This window comes from Podarcis raffonei, chromosome 9 (assembly GCF_027172205.1).
Source record: "Podarcis raffonei isolate rPodRaf1 chromosome 9, rPodRaf1.pri, whole genome shotgun sequence".
NCBI lineage: Eukaryota > Metazoa > Chordata > Lepidosauria > Squamata > Lacertidae > Podarcis > Podarcis raffonei.
Window position 1 is genome coordinate 60,940,769 of NC_070610.1, and position 19,554 is coordinate 60,960,322.

Consider the following 19,554-nt stretch of genomic DNA (forward strand, 5'->3'; position numbering starts at 1 on the left):
AACTCCCGCGGGCTCCCCAGGCTTGCTGATAGCTTCCTGAAGCCTGGAGAGCGAGAGGGTTAGGGTGCACCGACCCCTCTCGCTCTCCAAGCTTCAGCGAAAGCCTGCATTCTCCCCATAGGACGCACACAGATTTCCCCTTCATTTTTGGAGGGGGAAAAGTGCGTCCTATAGGGCGAAAAATATGGTAGCTTAATCATAGTTACTATGGGCCAAGTTTTCTCAATCCATTCAGATATAGTGCTTCTCCCCCCCTCCCCATTTTTTAGCTATTATAACCTTAGCAGTAGTTATATAGCTAAAGTTCATTTCTAGACCATTTTCCAGAATCACACACACTTTAATACTGTTTCATCTTGACTATGTAGCGAGAGAGGGAAAAAGGGGTGGAGGCCTATAAACCATAATGAATTTCTTGCTCCTCCACCTCTCTGGAAAGATTTCTGATCCAGCTTCCCTGAAAAATGCATTGGCATCCCAAACAAGTCACCTATTACCCCACCAGGCCCAAAGTGTTGCCATGATGAACGTACTTTTAGCCATTCTGTTGTTTCCCATTTCCCCCTCTGAGCAGTCACTTTCATGTCTGGACTCTGGGTTCACATTTTTTTTTAATGTGAACCACCCTGAGACCTTTGGGTATAGGGCGGTATAGAAATAAAATAAATAATAAATAATAAAAAAATAAATTCTTCAGTCCCTGCCAGTGTGGCTGCTATTTCACAGGTGCCTGTAAAGTAGCAGCCACACTGGCAGGGACTGAAGAATAATTCTCCTAACATTGGACAAAGCATTATTTTGAATCAAAAGCAAAAAAAGCTTTTCAGGTGTTTGCTGTTTCACCATACATATATATGTTTTTCCTTTTGGCACTGCAAGGAACAAATTGCAGCGGGGAAATGCTTAATATTATTTAATGGCATTAAAGGACATTGGGGCAAGCATCTGTTGTGTACCAAGGGTTGTCCAAGTCCACTTTTATCTCCCTCTTTTCTTCCATCTGCTCTTCTCTTTGTCTCTATGCATCCTATTGTCATGTCTCTGTCTACAATTGTATGCCCCTTTCTGCCTCTGCCGTGTAAATAGGACTTCAAAGTAAATGATAGATATTCAGAATGTGACACTTTGGGGAATAATTTTCACACTCATTTCCTATGGTCTTGGTTTGCTGAATGAGTGCTGCACAGGTCATAATGGAAAGATAATGATAAATGCACTTATCTGGAAAGGTGCTAGAAGACCCTTAGCCATTTTTGCTGCAACAGACTAACGTGTTGACGCCTTTCAGAAAAGCAAACCCAAGCATTTTAAGGGAATCTCCATGTCAGAGCGAGGATTTGCACTAGGAGTGCCGTCTCCTCCTTCTCTACAGGGAGTAGAAGTGAGACAACAGCTGCATTATGGCTGCATTCATAAGGCAGTTTATTCCATTTCCCCAATGTTCTCCTAACTGTGAATTTCCATATTATATCTGAGCTTTCGCTTGATGTAGAAGCCACTTCTGGAAATCTAGCAGAATCTAATAGAAGTTTAATACTCCCTTCCATGTTAATTGGTTCAAGAAATAATCTGTTTGCAATCCTATCAATTCAGAAAACTGCAGCAGTAAAGTATGAAATTTAGGGTGGTATACCGACATACAGTGGTACCTCGGGTTACATACGCTTCAGGTTACAGACTCCGCTAACCCAGAAATAGTGCTTCAGGTTAAGAACTTTGCTTCAGGATGAGAACAGAAATCACGCCGCTGTGGCGCAGCGACAGTGGGAGTCCCCATTATCTAAAGTGGTACCTCAAGTTAAGAACAGGACCTCCAGAACGAATTAAGTTCTTAACCCGAGGTACCACTGTACAGTTCTTTCTTGCCACTTTCCTGAGGGGAATCATGGGGGAGCACAGATGCATAGATAGGGTGAGTAGGTTGGTGACACTCATTGCTGTGTCACACTATGTCCACTGGTATGAATGAAATTTAGTGTGACATGCCAATGTCACACTAAACCCACAGGTCCATAATGCAACTGGTATTGCAGTGTGAAAGTAGAAAATGGGAGAAAAGTGCTAGCTTTATAATCAGGAAAACTAATGCAATATTCCCCACATCTGAATGTACCCCATGTAAAGTGTGTGTATCAATATTTTGTGGTTGCTGTTGTTGCCTGAAGCAGCACCCAATGGAAAGGCGAACATTTAAGGTCATACTGCATCATCAGATGCTAGTTCCTGCTTTCATCTATTAATGCCCCCTCCATAGTACTGCCTGAAAAATATCACTTCAGCCTACTGCAGGGATGGGGAAACAGTGATCCTCCAGTTGTTACTGGGCTACAACTCTCATCATCCCTGACCATTGGCCATGTTGGAAGTTGGAGTCCAACAACATCTGGAGGACCACAGATTTCCCATCCTTGTTGTCAACTGAATCCTGCTCATATTAGAAAGTAATATAACTAAAGCTGTGGTATCTATGGATTTCAATGGATCTACTCTGAGTAGGGCTAGCATTGGATTCAGTTTGTGCATGTGTTACAGGGCTTGGATGCATTGAATTAACTTGCCTACTCCCTTATCCAAATGCACCATTAACAAATTCCATGGAGGCATAATTGTCTTTGGAAAGAGAATTGTTTCAAAGTTTTAATGTTCCCCTATCACAGTTCTCGATCCTGCCTGGCTTGAGAGGTTCTGGTAGAGTGGCAGTATTTCATGGAATTTGGTTCAAAAGTAGAACATACCCTCTTGAGAACAAGATGATGGAGGCTGTGAAAGAAGATGGTGGTTAGATTAAATAGGTTCCCTGCTATAATTGAGTGCAAGGTAAAAGAATCATCAAGTACTATTACTTTTCAAGATTTATGATGTGCCAGAAGCATATTAGGTGCTCTACAGACCCAGGAGTAACACATTCCATGCAGAGAGGGCTTACGGTCTAGGTGATTCATGGCTGTCCATTATCATTTGTTGTGCAAGCATGTCAGAGCCAGGCTGTGGGCAGTCAAAGCAGAGACAAGCTTGCTTATTTGCAGATTTAGGGAGCTGATGGGATTCTGCATTGCTAGTGAGCTCCTGTAGCCCCTAACCCAAGATTCAAGACATTACTCAGAAAGCAGCTGTCCCAAAACCTAACTAAGCACTTGCTCATTGCAAAGGAAGCCAACAGAAGGGGAGGAGAACAAGTGGGCAGTGTGCAAGAAAGTAGCAAGCTGGATAGGTAAGGCCTAATCCAGACTGCTGCTCAAGCAGAAAGCTGTGAACAATATGAAAGCAAGGACGTTCTGAGGCCTAAGTCTTGGCTGATTCTCATAACAAGCTAGACTCCTTTGCCATCACACCCCCGCTGCCCTTCCCTGTTGGGTGAAGGTCTGAAGCAGGGAGCCAGCTGTAGACACATGTAAGCTCTTCATGTGATTCAGAACCCTGATCACGAAGGGTTCCAGATCAAGCATGGGAGCCGATAGGACTATAGCAGGCTCTCTGCTTCAGACTTTCTTCCCATATGTCTGGGAACAGGACTAGCAAGTATGGCCCCTCTCTCCTCCAGATGTGCTTCTTAATTGCATGAGCAGAATGAATGAATTGAGAGAGAGAGAAGCAACACTTCAGTCTTAATGGGACTTGACTGAAGGTCAAATTGCATGTTGTACTTCAGAAAACCCACAGTGGAGAAATGGTGCTTAGAGCAATTTGGAATGGGAAAATGGCAGGCAGGGGAAGTCTATGGCTTCTTGCTATAATGACTATGCTTTGCTTCCACGACTTGAGGCTGTAATGCTTCTGAACACCAGTTGCTGGAAGTCACAGGAGGGGAGAGTGCTCTTGTGCTCAAATCCTGTTTGTGGGTTTCCCACAGGCATCTGGTTGGCCACTGTGAGAACATCATACTGGACTATATGGGCCATTGGCTTGACCCAGCAGGCTCTTCTTATGTCCATATGCTTGAACATCCCTGCTCCTTTCTTCCTATGTCCTCTGACAGCCCTGTAAATAAAGGGCTTTCCACTGTAAAGTCACCGTATGAGAAACTAATAAACAGAAATAGAACAAAAAGTTTTTGAAAAAACAGGAAAAACTGGGTGGGTGCTGAAATAGAGACCGAGAAAAAAAAGGCATCTATAATGTGTGCAGCATACATACATTTATTTATTTAAAAATGTCTCCCTGCTTCTGCTTGGAAAAGTCAGCCGAGAGCTAATGTCTTATTCCCAAGGTGTCCCCTGGGATGAATCGGGAGGGTTAAAGCTGCTGGTGAAGTTTTAGAAGATGAAAGGGAAATACAAGAAGGGAGGCAAGGAAATGATCAAGAAAACCAAGATTGAAAATGAAAGGGAAATGTACGCAAGCGATGAAGATGAATAACAAATGCTTTTACAAAGGTAACGCATAAGGAGCAAGGGGCTGATGAAAAAGATGGCAGGCCCTTTGGGAAAACAGTGATTGGGAAGGGAATTGATGACAGAAGAGTTGAACGGCTGCTGTAAAAGGGAACGGTTTCTTTACAGATGACTTCAAGCGGTTCAAGGGGGCAGGTCAAATTGGTGGAATTGAAAAATGAGGAAGAGGGTCCCAAAGTCTAGGGGCTTGGTGGGCACCAGGGCTATGGGGAACACTTTGTGATTTATTCATTTGTTTCAGAAATGTCTAAAATAATGGAGATCAAACAAGTTCCCGGAGTGGTTCCCATAGAATCAAATACACCTAACCCCCCCCCCCAAATATAAAATAAAAATGGAGCCATAGGTGCTTCCTGAGAGGTGGGGCTTATCAGGAAGGCCATCTCTGGATACAGAAGAAAGCAACAACAACAGCACCAGCAGCAGCGACATCCACTCCTGTGTGGAGGTATTGCCATTTAGCTTCCTTATCAGCATAAACACCACTGAGACACAGACAGAAGAAGCATCATCAGCAGAGGTCTGGAGGATCTGTCCTGTCCTGAAAGTAAACCACCTCTTTTTTGTTGAGTCATGGATACTTCTCTCAGAGAGATGGAATAATAATAATAATTTATTACTTGTAACCCACCCACCATCTTGCCGGGCCTCCCTAGCCACTCTGGGTGGCTTCCAACAGAATATTAAAAACCTTATCTGCAAGGCCATTGTTGATAGTGGGTCACCATAGAAGGGGTGACACCAAAGATTTACCTTTTGGAAGAGTCACTCTGGGATGATACAAGGAACAGCATCGCCAGGAGCAGCCATTTCCTCAGACTGCCGAGCCATTGAAGCAAAGAAGGGCTATTCTATTGGCTCTTTTGAGAGGCCAGCTACCCTTGGCTCTTCCGCAACTCTCTCCCAGTTGGGGTACCTGAACTGCTTTCATCCCAGCTGTTCATTATAAGAACTGCAACTTTAAGAGCAGGTTCCTGAGTTTCCTTTTCCCCAATCTCTCCCTGTCCCATTTTCCTTTTGTGCCATACCTTTGAGATTTTACCTGATCTGCAGTCTTCTCTGGGAGCCTTTAACAAGTGTGGTAAAAATGCTTAAAATTTAAAAAACAACAACACTTATTTATGTGTTTTATACATATCTCCCATCCAGGAACCTTCCAGCCCCAAACCTGCTTAGCTTCCACAAAGTAGCTGTGACTTAGACCTTCCTGAGGCCTTGTCCTCATCTTCCTGAAGTATCAGCAATGCAGTGCCAGAGAAACCACTTTAACAACAAACATTAGGAGCACAAGAACTGTGCTTGCCTATAGTTCAGTTTCCTTGAAGACTGTGGAGTCTTTGGGATATAAACAGTTTCATTTACACATATATACAACCTGATCATAGTATGGAGGGGCTGACAGAATTAACACCACTTGCTTCCCAATTAGGTTCTCAGGGAGATGACCAAACCATAACTTTGGGTCCAGCACAGAGCAAGTCCAACCTTGGGTTTCCTGCTCCAGTATCAGCCAAAACTCTCATACAGCCCCCCAGTCTATTGTTCTCCATCCTGGGATGATTCTGCATGCAGCCAGGTGAGGTGGGAAAAGTCCCACCCATTTGTCTCTATGGCAATAGAGCTCACTCTTTAAGATGCTGATGGGTACTTGGCTGAGCAGCTAAGGCCATTACCTCAACAAAGAAGTTAGTTTACTGGTTTAGCAGGTTTCCCCTGATAGAGTCTAACCTTACAGATACAAGATCACTGGCCTGGAACGAACTCAAGGGTATCATCTAGATGGAACCCCCAAGCCTATAAACTTTTATCTCATTCTAATTTCCATAAACATCTCTGGACTTAGAGAAGGGAGACTTCCCTGCTTCCCTGAACCTCTCTATCTCCTGGCCACCTTTACTCGCATGTAAGGAGTTGCTGGTGCTGCCACTGCTCCATCCAAAAGCTTATGGCTCCAGGGTGAGGCAGGCAAGTGATGAGGCAGTCTGTGGCACTGAGGCTCACAGCCTGCCCTGTGCCCACCTATGAGTCCAAAGCCCCTTTTTTGAGAAACACTGCGACAATGTTAGGAACTGGTGAATACATGGAGCACAGAGCACATGTAGGTAACATACCATTTTAGACCTGTTTGGTCTTTATGGACCTTCTTCATCATTGATGGAACCTTCTTGAAGCATCACTGAGTCAGCTGTGTGGACTAGCCCTTTGAGCGCCTCTTACGATGGACCTTTTTACATTTAACAGCCCAAGCCATGCACTGAGCAGGTGTCAATCAGGATAACCTCTTTGTTTGATCAGCTGAGTGCTGGGGTCTTCAGCTAACTTTGCACTGTCAGAGAGCAGTTAGAAGATATCCTGGAGAGAAAGAAAGAAAGAGAACCTGCATAATGGCAAATTGGATGCTGGATTTCAAGCAGCAGCAAAGAACTTATTACTGATGGATGTCTCACACTGTCAGAAAAGCAAACACTGAAGCATTTTAATTGAATCCTACAGAGACCAGAATGCCTTTGTTTCTCAGTTCACTGAAGACATCTTGCTCCAGAAGAGAGATTTCCCTTTCTGCATTCAAGTCATTATTAGGCTGACTTCTTCTCTCTAACTGTTACCAAGTGGCCTAGTTTCCTTGTTCAGATCAGCATCTGCCAGTTGGTGTAGTGATGATGACTGTTCCATACCAGGCCTGAATGCCTTCTGGCTTTGCTCTCCTTGTTTCATACTGTGTTGGCAATTTCTCCCATCTGTGCCCTCTCTCCACGATGAGCCTGTTGTCTACAGAGCACTAAAATGTTACACGTTTTAAGGAAATAAAAAAGACATAATATTTCCCCCCTGAAGGGCCTTTCCATTTCTGGTACAATTTTTGAACCATAAGCGATTGTGGCCTAGTTCTCACCGAGATGGTAAATCTGTGTCTGGAGGGGATCACTTCAGATCAAAGGGTGACACACATGGCAGACTACTCCTTTGTTCAAAAACAAAATCACCTCTCTACACAGAAAACGGTGAGGGAGAAAATTGGCTAGAACCTTTGTCCCTGATACCTAATTTTCTATGGGGATGTGTGATAAGCTTATTTATTTATTAATCTGGAGAAGCATTCCCTCATTGCAATCAGCAGTGCTACAGACCAGACAAAACTTACAATCTCATTGTGAAGTGTAAGTTTAAAAGCAAGTGATTAGATGCCCATCCCTACCACTTTAGTGTTCTTAAGAACATAAGAGCACAAGTCCGCTCACCTTCAGTTCAGTTCAGTTGAGTTCAGTTCAGTTTGTTATGTCTTAGCGAACAGCCATTACACATCTTCATGGTGTGGTAGAATTGTGACCTAGTGACACCATCTCACATCACAATCTGGAAGGGCCCTGGAGCTTCCTGGCCGGTGGGGTCACTTAGGTGCCTGCCTTGCTGGCTGGGGCTTTAAATCCAGGCCTGCCTGCAAATTGACCACTGGATAAGATTTTTATATATTTTTTTAAAAAACTAAAATTTACAGCATTTTATTGGAATGGGAAACAAAGGATGAGTTTGTGAAGGTGGCAACTATTCACTGGGTGTCAGATTTTGGATACAATATACAGTGGTACCTCGGGTTACAGACGCTTCAGGTTACAGACTCCACTAACCCAGAAATAGTACCTCGGGTTAAGAACTTTGCTTCAGGATGAGAACAGAAATTATGCGGCGGCGGCATGGCGGCAGCAGGAGGCCCTATTAGCTATAACAGTTTCAGGTTAAGAACGGACCTCCAGAACAAATTAAGTTCTTAACCCGAGGTACCACTATAGAGCTTTCAGCATTGGAAAAACTGTGGAATAACACGCTAAGCTTTTTGGCATGTTATACAATCAGGGTAAACATTCAAAAAATGATGTACAGGTGGTATCTGACACTCAGCAAACTAGCCAAAATATACAAAAGAGGATCAAATTTATGCTGAAAGTATTCAGATAAAGAAGGCATGCTAATCCACATGTGGTGGCAATGCAAATTTGTGATAAAATTCTGGGAAATGATATACGAGGAATTAAAAAAGATGCTTAAGTGTACTTGCCCCCTAAGAAACCACAAGAACGAGCCGTCTTAAGAACAGCTTCTTCTCCAGAGCGATCTCGGCCCTGAATGGGAAGCCTGGACTTTGAAAGTCATCTAATCTTCCTTGCTGTACTATACTGTATTGTTTAATTAGTGTTTTTATGGAGCAGTCAAGTAATTTCGTTGTCCCCGAGAGGGGGCAATGACAATAAAGATATTATTATTATTATTATTATTATTATTATTATTATTATTATTATTTGTTCCTGTTAGCAATCATAGGACAAGAAATACCAGGCAAAGTTAAAAACCTTTTTCTATACACAACAGCAGCCACAACAACATTGAACGCTAAAATGTGGAAAGAGAAGGCCATCCCGATAAAGGACCAATGGCTGCTTGAACTAATAGAATATATAGAACTAGCAAGCATGATGGCCAAGATAATAAATATAGATGGAATGATAGTAACAAGCAAATGGGAACAATTTGGAGAGTATTTAAAATGATGTGATATTAAGATAAATCTACAAGCAGGGATTAATCTGTGAGCAGCAGCAGACAAAAGTAAGGGTCATTAACAGAAGGAGAAAAGAGTAGATAATAAATGGATATGTAGCAAACTTAAGAATGTGTAATAGGACATCGAGGACAGATAGGATGGGAATGTTAGGATATTTCCGTTCCACCTTAAAAAGGGGACAGGCTGTTGTGAGTCACAGCCTACGTATTTCCTGCTCACAGGAAGTTTATGTTTTGTATATGCTTTCGTTCTCTCTCTGTGCCTGAGACACCGAAGCAGGCAGTCATGTTTTTTTTTGTTTTGTTCTGACCAACGCTGAATAAAGTTGTAAATAATGCTCTCCTGAGTGCATCTTTCGTTGTGCGAACTCTGCTGAAAGAGCGTGCACAAGCTCTGGAATGTGGCAAGCTATTTCTGAGGCTCGTGTCGCTAATTGACTGATACTGCGTTTCTACGAGAGATCGATGGGTCGTCCGGAGACGGCGTGGGGGCATGATGGCCTCTGTCTCCCTGGCAGTATCCCAACAGGGAAGTCCATATAAGACTTGATAGGATCTAAATATGAATGTATAAAGTACATTGGAAATGCATACATGCATACATACATACATAAATAGAAAATTGACCACTGGTGGGCGAGCATAGAGGCAGGCACTTATCTGGGGGCAGGCCCAATGGAGCTTGAAGGCTTCCCTTGGGTCCACTCCCAGATAATGAAACCTGCCTGCCCCTGCCCCTGCCCCAGCACTTTGTTCTTTGGCAGATCTCCCTCCCTCCCTCCTTTTGTACTCTATGACCTGACCTTGCAGTGGACATAGTTGGCTGCTGTATTTGGGACCGGGCACGAATTTCTCCACCATGCCAATTGGCGTGGTGGTTTTTCTCACCTCATAGCAATCATCACAACATTGGCTGTTTAGACATTGGGTAAGCCTTAGTCTTGGCTAGAGGGGAGGATACAGCTTCTGCCTGCCCCTCTGAATAAATGGTACCCTGCTAAAGGGAACCTGGCGGAGATACTTCTGTCCAAATGCCCAGGTAGGGATTAGGGCCACAACACTCCTCAAGACATCAATCCTACAGGGGGACTCCTATCCGATGTATGTCATAGGAATGCCCCCAGTCATGCTGTGGGGTTGACCCAGGGTATACTTCCTGCAGGCGGGCTGGAAGTCGATAGCTGTACCCAATGTCTATGCCAAACCTCTGACATCAGTAATCAATAAAGGTGTGACCTTATTTGAGCCCTAAACATTGTGTTATGTCTGGCACACAAGAAGAAACCTGCTTTCTGCCAGAGGCTGGTGCCTCCTTCCCCAAGCCTGGGAAGCTTCTGCCTGGTTTAGGGAGGGAGGCACGATATACATACAGTACACGCAATGTCAGGGTGTCATGACATCACATGTGCAACATCCCCCTCCCCTCACATTGCCCTTGCAAGCTGATAACTCTGACCATAATTGCTCCCTAGGAAGAATTTCACCACATGCCATTATGATGGATCAGGTCAATGGCCCATCTAGTCCAGCATCTTGTTCTCATAGAGGGCAACCTGTGGTGTAGTGGTTAAGAGCTGCAGTCTTGTAATCTGGGGAACCGGGTTCGTGTCTCCGCTCCTCCACATGCAGCTGCTGGGTGACCTTGGGCTAGTCACACTTCTCTGAAGTCTCTCAGCCTCACTCACCTCACAGAGTGTTTGTTGTGGGAGAGGAAGGGAAAGGAGAATGTTAGCCGCTTTGAGACTCCTAAAGGGGAGTGATAAAGCGGTATATCAAATCCAAACTCTTCTTCTTCTTCTTCTGTTGGAAGCATGAAAGCAGGACCCAGGGGTACCAGCACTCTGCCCACTTGTGATTGCCAGCAACTCAGATATTCAGGGATTCAAAGTGATTGTTGTCTTAAGATGTTTTCATACAAATGTAAACATATTGCTATCTACTCCCTTGCTTTAGAAATAGGATTATGAACATGGGTGGAAATGGTCCAGATAATACCTTCAACTTTTTTTTTACCAGTGACCATGCCAATTAAATCCCCACATTTTACCCTGAATTTAATGAGTTAATCATCTGAATTGTAGCAATTAATCAATTAAGGATTTCAGTCGTGGTGTTGTATGACCACATTAATTTTCTTGCGCAGAATGCCTTTAGATCTCCCATCAGAAGTTGTGCTCAAAAAGGCAGTCATTATAATTACTTTTGTATCTCGCCAATATTTACTCTGCAATTCTTAAGGGCATTCTGCTAATTCCCAGAGTCTCCTGGACGAACTGAAGGAAGACAGAAAAAAGAGAGCTGGGAAAAAAGTACAGCTGATAGCATGATGCCACTTTTTCATTTTAAGTTAATTATTAGAATTAATGAGCACATGAAAATAATTAAGATTTTCCAGTTTTGCTGACTGCTCTGTGTGTCATGAGGGATTTGGGTGGCCTCGGCAATGGAAACTGCCAATTATAACTTTATTTATTTTCACAAGTTATGGATCGGCTTTTCCCATTATTGCAAGTGTGCCTGCCCTGTGCGGCCTGATCCGGTCCGTGTTTACTCAGAAGGATCAATGGGACCAAGGAACCTGATAGAAGTCCTCCCGACCCTGATAATACTAGAACCAGAGTTTATCCAATGAATCTGAATGCTGGGAGATTCAGAACAGGCAAAACAAAGTTATTCTTGACATAGTGCGTCATTAAACTATGTCATTTGCTACCACCGAAAGCAGTGAAAGCCTGCAACTTAGATTATACAAATTAAAGAAGGATAAGGCTATGAATGGCTACTATCTTTCCCCTCCAGTACCAGAAGCCGTCTAATTTTGAATTTAGTGCCAGAGATCATCAGCAGGGGAGTGCTATTGTATCCTATTTGCATCTTGTTGGTCACTATGAGGATAGACTGTCGGTCTAGATCAGGGTTCCCCTATCTTGGGTCTCCAGCTGTTTTTGGACTACAACTCCCACCATCCCTAGCTAACAGGACCACTGGTCAGGGGTGATGGGAATTGTAGTTCAAAAAAACATCTGGAAACCCAAGTTTGGGAAACCCTGGTCTTGATGGACTTTTGGTATGATCCAGCAGGGCTCTGCTTACGTTATTGTCTGATGGAAAACATTACCCTGCTCTCTCCAGAATGCCCACAAACATGGCTTGAAGGCAATAATTTCATGGTGGCTCCCCAGCAGCTAATATAATAATATAATAATAAGTAATATAATTTGCAAAATTGCATTCAGTAGTGCATCCTATATAAAGCTCAACCCTACATAATGTTATTCACAATTAAGGCCCATGGAGGTTTCTTTCTCCTATGCAGCAGGATTGAGGGATGGAAGCTGGTAGCTCTCCAGCAAACCGGTATTGCAGATATTAATATTGAGCAGCATGAAGCAATAGAGTTCTCTTATAATAAAAATTGTCCAGACCCATAAATATGATTCAAAAGCTTTACTAATCAGAACTTTCTTCGTTACAGGTACAAAAACAAATAATGATACACCCAAATGGTTCCGTAAGAATGCTTGTCAAAGCATAGGTTCATCAACTTCTTAGTAATATTAGGTTACTCCAAACAGACCTGAAATCAAAGGTCTTTCCCTCATTACAGCCTCCATTAGCATGAAGCTGTTTTCTCTCCTGGAGAGACTCATTTGCACATCTTTCTCCCACCGTAGCTGGGAACAACAACAAAAATAACCCCAAATGAAACTCCCTTCAAAATAGCAATTTACAGTTAAAATATCTTACTCACATGATCTAAAGTTAAACACCACGTGAAAAAGCAGAGACCATCAACAGCTAATCACCAAACCATTTAGAAGCTCAGAGAGCTCTACTTTGTTTTAGTATACCCAATGGAATTTTCCAGTGTTAAACCCCTAGCAATACACAGACATGTATTTTCCATTTCCATTTCAATTAAACCATTATAATTAGCAACTGGCACACAAGCTGCCACAACTTTCCGGATGTGCCCTCATTCTGTAGAACAGGGTGATGATGTAAAATGTAAAATATGTGGTTCTTCTTATGTTATTAAATGTAGCTATAGTCTGTCACACTTTGTTGTATAAAACCTTTGCCTGATGGGAATCAACATCTTGCCCATGGCTCCCACAAACCAGATTTTGGCTTTGTGGGGTGCTTACCTACAGGTAGCAAGAAAGGCAACAGAAAGGTCCCACATTTCTGGATTTTGAATGGTGCAAGGAGATGGCATTCAACATTATTTCACAGGAAATCTAGACCTTTTCTTTGATTGCTATTGGCAACTATTCAAAGTCTCTTAAAAAATCACACAGTGCTTTTGAAAAGTTGCCTGTGCTTGATTGCAAAGGAAATAAATGCCCACACCTTCTGCTGATGTCTAACATCACATCCACTCTTGGCAAAAAATACAAAAAAACCACCCTGTATTATTCTAGCCCACATTATTGGCTTCCTTTTTTGCCTACAGTAATCTTCTGCTCTGAAGCACAAGATGACAGAGTGGCTAGTAAGACCACTGTGATGTATAATAAATAAAGACTTAAATGATCAGCCTCAGAAGCCTGGCAGAGTCAGCTGATGAAATGCATTAATAGAGAGAGTGAATGTGAAACTGCTACGATCCATAAATACCTGCTCCTCTGATCAGAAGGCATAGTCTTCATATGGGAGCTTCTGCAGCAAGAGGCATGCAAGCTGATATCTCCAATAAGGGGAAATATTCAACTTTTTCTCAAGACACTGGACAATTGCAAGCTGTCTATGAAAAGAATTTTCTGAAATGAATTGTCCCAATTTGTTTTCTTTTACAGAATTAAAAAAGAAAAACCAGCTTCTGTTCAGTGGTCAGTTGCAGTGACTATGAAATTGCCTATAACATTCCTGTTTGTTCTCTTCATTTTCTTTCCTTTGATTTCATCAAGCTCCCAAACAAGGGCAAAACTGCTCTCTCTCTGCACCTCTCACACAGAGATCCCAAGGCCAAGTAGCTCAAGTGATGTGGGAGACAGGGCTGAGGAACCTGTAGCCCTCCAGATGTTGTTGGACTTTAACTCCCATCAGCTTTTGCCAGCAAAATGGTCAGCAATGAAGGGAGATGGAGTCCTACAGCATCAGGGGGAGCACAGGTTCTCCACGATTAGCTTTATGCTACTGACAATTTAATTTGTTTTTACTCCGTTCCTAATAATCTCTAGAATGGAATTTGCATTTTTCACATTAGAATCATAGAATTCTGGAGCTGGAAGGTCCACCTCCTGCAATGCAGAAATCTTAGCCAACATTGAGACGATGTTTTGATGGGGGAAAGGTTCTGGCATTTGACCTCCACAATGTCTAATTTCAGCTCAAGAGGACCTCATCACATGAGTGCTTTCATATGGCTCGTCAGCTCTCAGCTGACTATATACACACCATAGGTAAAGGTAAAGGGACCCCTGACCATTAGGTCCAGTCGTGGCCGACTCTGGGGTTGTGGCGCTCATCTCACTTTATTGGCCGAGGGAGCTGGCATACAGCTTCCAGGTCATGTGGCCAGCAAGACTAAGCCGCTTCTGGCGAACCAGAGCAGCACATGGAAACACCGTTTACCTTCCCGCCGGAGCGGTACCTATTTATCTACTTGCACTTTGAGGTGCTTTCGAACTGCTAGGTTGGCAGGAGCAGGGACCGAGCAACGGGAGCTCACCGCATTTCGGGGATTTGAACCGCCGACCTTCTGATCAGCAAGTCCTAGGCTCTGTGGTTTAACCCACAGCGCCACCCGCGTCCCTTACCTATAACCAAGCTAACACTTCCATTTGTCTGTGGACTTTCTGTGTGGTTGCCCAGGAGCTTCAGCAGCAATACCCAGCACATACATCTGGGGACATTTTCAGCTCACTTTAATAAGACTATTTTGCCAACAATGGCTTTGGGGTGATATTTGTGGTTGATGTCCAAGTGTGTTTGCAGCAGGCCTTAGGTATAAAATGTTGGAATCTGTGTAACTGCTAAAGGGAATACACTGGGAAAGAAAAGGAGTCATGTGATTGTGTCACATGTTCTGAAGGAAACAAACAGCCCTGTTTGGGGGGGGGGATGGCTATAGCTTAGTCTTAAAGTAATTGCTTTGCATGCAGAATGGTCCAGCCCCCAGAATCTCCATGTAGGGCTGGCAAAGACTCATTGCCTGGATAGCTGTTGCCAGTCAGTGTATACAGTATTGGGCTAGATGGACCAATGGTCTGACTCAGTGTAAGGCAACTTCTTGTGTGCTTTTCCTATTTTTATACTCACACACATTAGGTATGTGTCCCCTCAGTAGTATCCTCAGGAGAGTGGTGATGAGAGCACTTACATATAATTTTGTGGGAGGTTGGGGTTTTTTTCTTCATGTGGACATTTTACATTAATAACATTTCCTCACTTTTAATTATGTCAGCTAACCACACAAAGGAATTTCCATTATTTCAAAATACTTAACACTTTTTTATTATTATCAGCTGTCTTAATACAAAACGCTCTTTAAAAGTTGTTAGGAAATGTGTTGGTGAAAGCTGTTCAGCTGGGAGACCGAGTGGAACAAAGCGTCATATTGCTTTTATAAAATGATAATGCACTGGCTTCCTTTTCTCCATTAATTCTATGAAGTGTGTTCATTGCATGAAAAGAAAAGGACAATTCAGCCAGCTTCTTTGCAGTTCCTTTTGAAGTGGTGCTTTACCTTTGCACAAGTGGAGTGGAAGGTCCCCACACATAAACAATGGCAAATCTGCCCAGATTTCTCATTCAAACAGGAATAGAAGGGGGACCAGGAAGATTTTATTGTATATGTTGGATAGATAAAGGTAAAGGTAAAGGGACCCCTGACCATTAGGTCCAGTCGTGACCAACTCTGGGGTTGCGGTGCTCATCTCGCTTTATTGGCCAAGGGAGCTGCCGTTTGTCCGCAGACATCTTCTGGGTCATGTGGCCAGCATGACTAAGCTGCTTCTGGAGAAAAAGAGCAGCGCACGGAAATGCCGTTTACCTTCCCGCCGGAGCGGTACCTATTTATCTACTTGCACTTTGGCATGCTTTCGAACTGCTAGGTTGGCAGGAGCTGTGACCAAGCAACGGGAGCTCACCCCGTTGCGGGGATTTGAATAGCCGACCTTCTGATCAGCAAGTGCTAGGCTCTGTGGCTCAAACCACAGCGCCACCCGCGTCCCGTTGGATAGGTAGATCAAGAAAATGCTACAATGGAACAGATTCATCACTCATCCTTAGTAATGATACCCTGATCTGACACCCCACCTGTCATTTTGAACAAAACATGTGAAATCTTACCATGACTTGTCCTCTATCTTGTCCCTAGGAGTTTGGAAAAGTTCTAGATGATAATTTAAAGCAGCCTTCTCCAACCCGGAGCCCTCCAGGTTGTTATGCCAGTTAGGGCCAAGTTCAACTATACCTGGAGGGTACCAGGCTGAGGAAGACTGTTTCAAAACATTGCACTGCTTTTATTTTCTACTGGAATAAATCATTCTTTTGCCCTGAAATATCAGCAAGCAGTTAAATAAGACAAATCCATTTGTATGTTTGTTTTCCATTAGGAGGTTAAGAAAATGCATTTTGGGTATTCTAGTAGGAGGCTCAAACTCTATCAAGATTGACATGCACCATTAACATTGACACTCAAGTCTATGACTCTTGCTGTTACTGGATCAGAACAGGCCATTAGCCCTCTTAATCAATCCACCTCTTTTTTTTCCTCCTGAAGAACTCTCAACTTCAGCCTGGATACAGTCATTTGTATAGCACAGAGAGAAACTGAAAAACTGGTCTAACAGTCATTTCATCTTCCCAGGGAACCTTTCAAATTCTAGGTCTGTAAATGGACACTACAGTTCTCTAACAGAGAAGTCATAGCACCCTTATCTAATTCCATGTGCCATGGTTCTTACGGAAGGTTGTGGCGGTTCTGAATTGCTATAAAACCAATAGAAGTTAATGAGGTAGATAATGTCCATGGTTTCAGTCATGCTTTAATGATGGTCTTGGCAGCCACAACTTCTTCTATTAAATGGAATTAAAACAATGGTTAAGTGATGATGTTTAAACAAGTCTGTACTGGTTTAAAATCTACTCAGTAATGGCCAGAATTTGAGCACTGGGAGGCAGGGACTGTATCTTGTCCAAGGGGTCTTTCCCAGGTAATGTTGGTACATGCACACCGATGGCATTTCAAGCAGACAGTTTAGTACAGGGGTCAGCAAACTTTTTCAGCAGGGGGCCGGTCCACTGTCCCTCAGACGTTGTGGGGGGCCAGACTATATTTTGAAGGAATAAAAATGAATGAATTCCTATGCCCCACAAATAACCCAGCGATGCATTTTAAATAAAAGCACACATTCTACTCATGTAAAAACACGCTGATTCTCGGACTGCCCACGGGCCGGATTTAGAAGGTGATTGGGCCGGATCCGGCCCCCAGGCCTTAGAAGAAGAAGAAGAAGAAGTGTTTGGATTTGATATCCCGCCTTTCACTCCCCTTCAGGAGTTTCAAAGCGGCTAACATTCTCCTTTCCCTTCCTCCCCCACAACACTCTGTGAGGTGAGTGGGGCTGAGAGACTTCAAAGAAGTGTGACTGGCCCAAGGTCACCCAGCAGCTGCATGTGGAGGAGCGGAGACACGAACCCGGTTCCCCAGATTACGAGACTACCACTCTTAACCACTACACCACACTGGCTTAGTTTGCCTACCCATGGTTTAGTAGATTGATAAACAGAAATTGTAGGTTTCAGCACCAGCTTGGAAATTCAACCAAATTCAACTTCCCAAAATACACACATTTGGCAAGAATAGGTTTTAAATCTGGATGGGGAAGAACAATCATGTAACTTGTTTTCAAGAAAAAAAATAAGGGAAATGGACTGAATCAGGGAAAATATACACCAGATAAAAGATTGCATGGATGGGCAGTCTGTTCATGGAGTCATGGTCATAGTCAGTTTATTTATATGCTGTGTTTTACACAGATGCATAATCAAAGAGATTTGCAAAAAAGCCCAGCATTAATATATTTATAGACCATATTTGCATAAAAATAAGGCAAGGCAGCATTCAACATACAAAATTACAATGATGTCAATAAAACAACAACAGAAACTGGTTGGGGAAAACTAAAAGATGTTTCAAAAGCCTGTCTGAATAACACAGTTTTTGTTAAATGCAATATTTTTGCCCTTGGGAGGCATCAGAACTACTGCTCCAAGATCTGACCTTGGGGAGGGAGATCTAATGTTGGATGCTCCTCCCAGTCAGTGCAGAAACTTCAATGGCTTTGCCCAACTTCCGTGGGATTTCTGATGTTGGTAGGGGTCAAGAAGTGTACCAGAGTGGATCAAGGGTGTGCTGAGGTAGGAGTCTTGGGTCTGAAGAGCACAAACTCATCCCCTAGCTCGGGAGGTAATTCCAGCTGGTGTGGTTTGCTTTCCAATCAAGAAAAAAGAGAGAAAGAAAAGGAAAGAGGAGTTCAAGAGCATTGTTTTGCCTTTATTTCCACTCTACCTGCTGCAAGGCCCAGCAGGGAAACAGATGAGGTAGTTCATGATCATGCTCAGAGCATCCCTCAGATGAACGTAGCGACATTTTCATCCGAGGAATGCTGGAGGGTATGCTGCCCCTTCAGCACCTGTGTTTCTGCCTCCCCCTGGAATTCTCCCTCCTCCAACTGATTCTTATTGACCCCCTTTTTTGCACCCTTAGCCTACATGCAGAGCGTTCCTACCAGAGGAAGGCTGAGTGCCGTCATCACTACGCCGACAGGACCCAACACACATGCCCTCCACAGTCCTGAGAAGACCCCTTAATCCCAACTTTATTTTATTCTTTGGTAGATTTACAAAAAGAAAAACCACACTCCAATAAATACATAAATTTTAGAATGAAGCAAGATTAGACATGGACGCACAAAGCATTTTTGTGGATCATCACTCCTTGAGCTCTGCTCGGCTCCCACTTTCTTCCCATCCAGAGCGGCCCTGCCCTGTGCCTGCCCCTCAGAGCCAGTGTGTCACGTGTGGCTAGGCCTTTTCTCCTCACTGCCATGAGCTGCCCAAGGGAAGAGGCCGGCAGTGGTGGCCACGGAGAGGAAATGGGATGCTCCCTCACTGCTGTTGCCCCCATTGTTGTCACCATTTGGGAGAAGCGTCAGTTCATTGTCCTCCCTGAGATTCGCAGCAGCGAAGCTGGCAGAGAAAATTGTAACCTTCTGGGATCAAATCAGGAGGTGGGATGGCCTTCATAGTTAAAGGGCTGTCCCTGGAAAATAGGTACACTTGGAGGGTATGTCAGAGTTCAAGGCCAAATTCTGGCTAGGCAAGAACATTAGTGGTGAAGCAGGGCCACTGAGAGGTGTGGCCTAAAAAGAGAATTTGGTTCCTGGGTCTCAGGTTCCCTACCCTGAGAGTCCTCAGCTTAGACTATTGTGCTCTCTTTACAAAGATGATTGAGATGCAAACTACATAACAACAATGACAACAAATGCAGCGAAATGACAAATAATTCCTGCTGAAAAGTGATATGAATGTGATTTAGGGATATGTCTTCACCTCCCATTGCTTAACTCACTGGGTAAAGATTTACTGATTCAAG

The 19,554-nt window shown here is 43.5% G+C and overlaps 1 long non-coding RNA gene across 1 annotated transcript; it reads right to left on the bottom strand.

The window, feature by feature from the left end:
* Positions 1-2,606: 2,606 nt before the first annotated feature.
* Positions 2,607-6,699, bottom strand: LOC128420590 (uncharacterized). The gene is made up of 2 exons (XR_008332068.1): positions 6,503-6,699; positions 2,607-2,760 (listed from the first exon to the last, which is right to left on the bottom strand). It is a non-coding gene; the product is annotated as an uncharacterized LOC128420590 (long non-coding RNA).
* Positions 6,700-19,554: the final 12,855 nt, after the last annotated feature.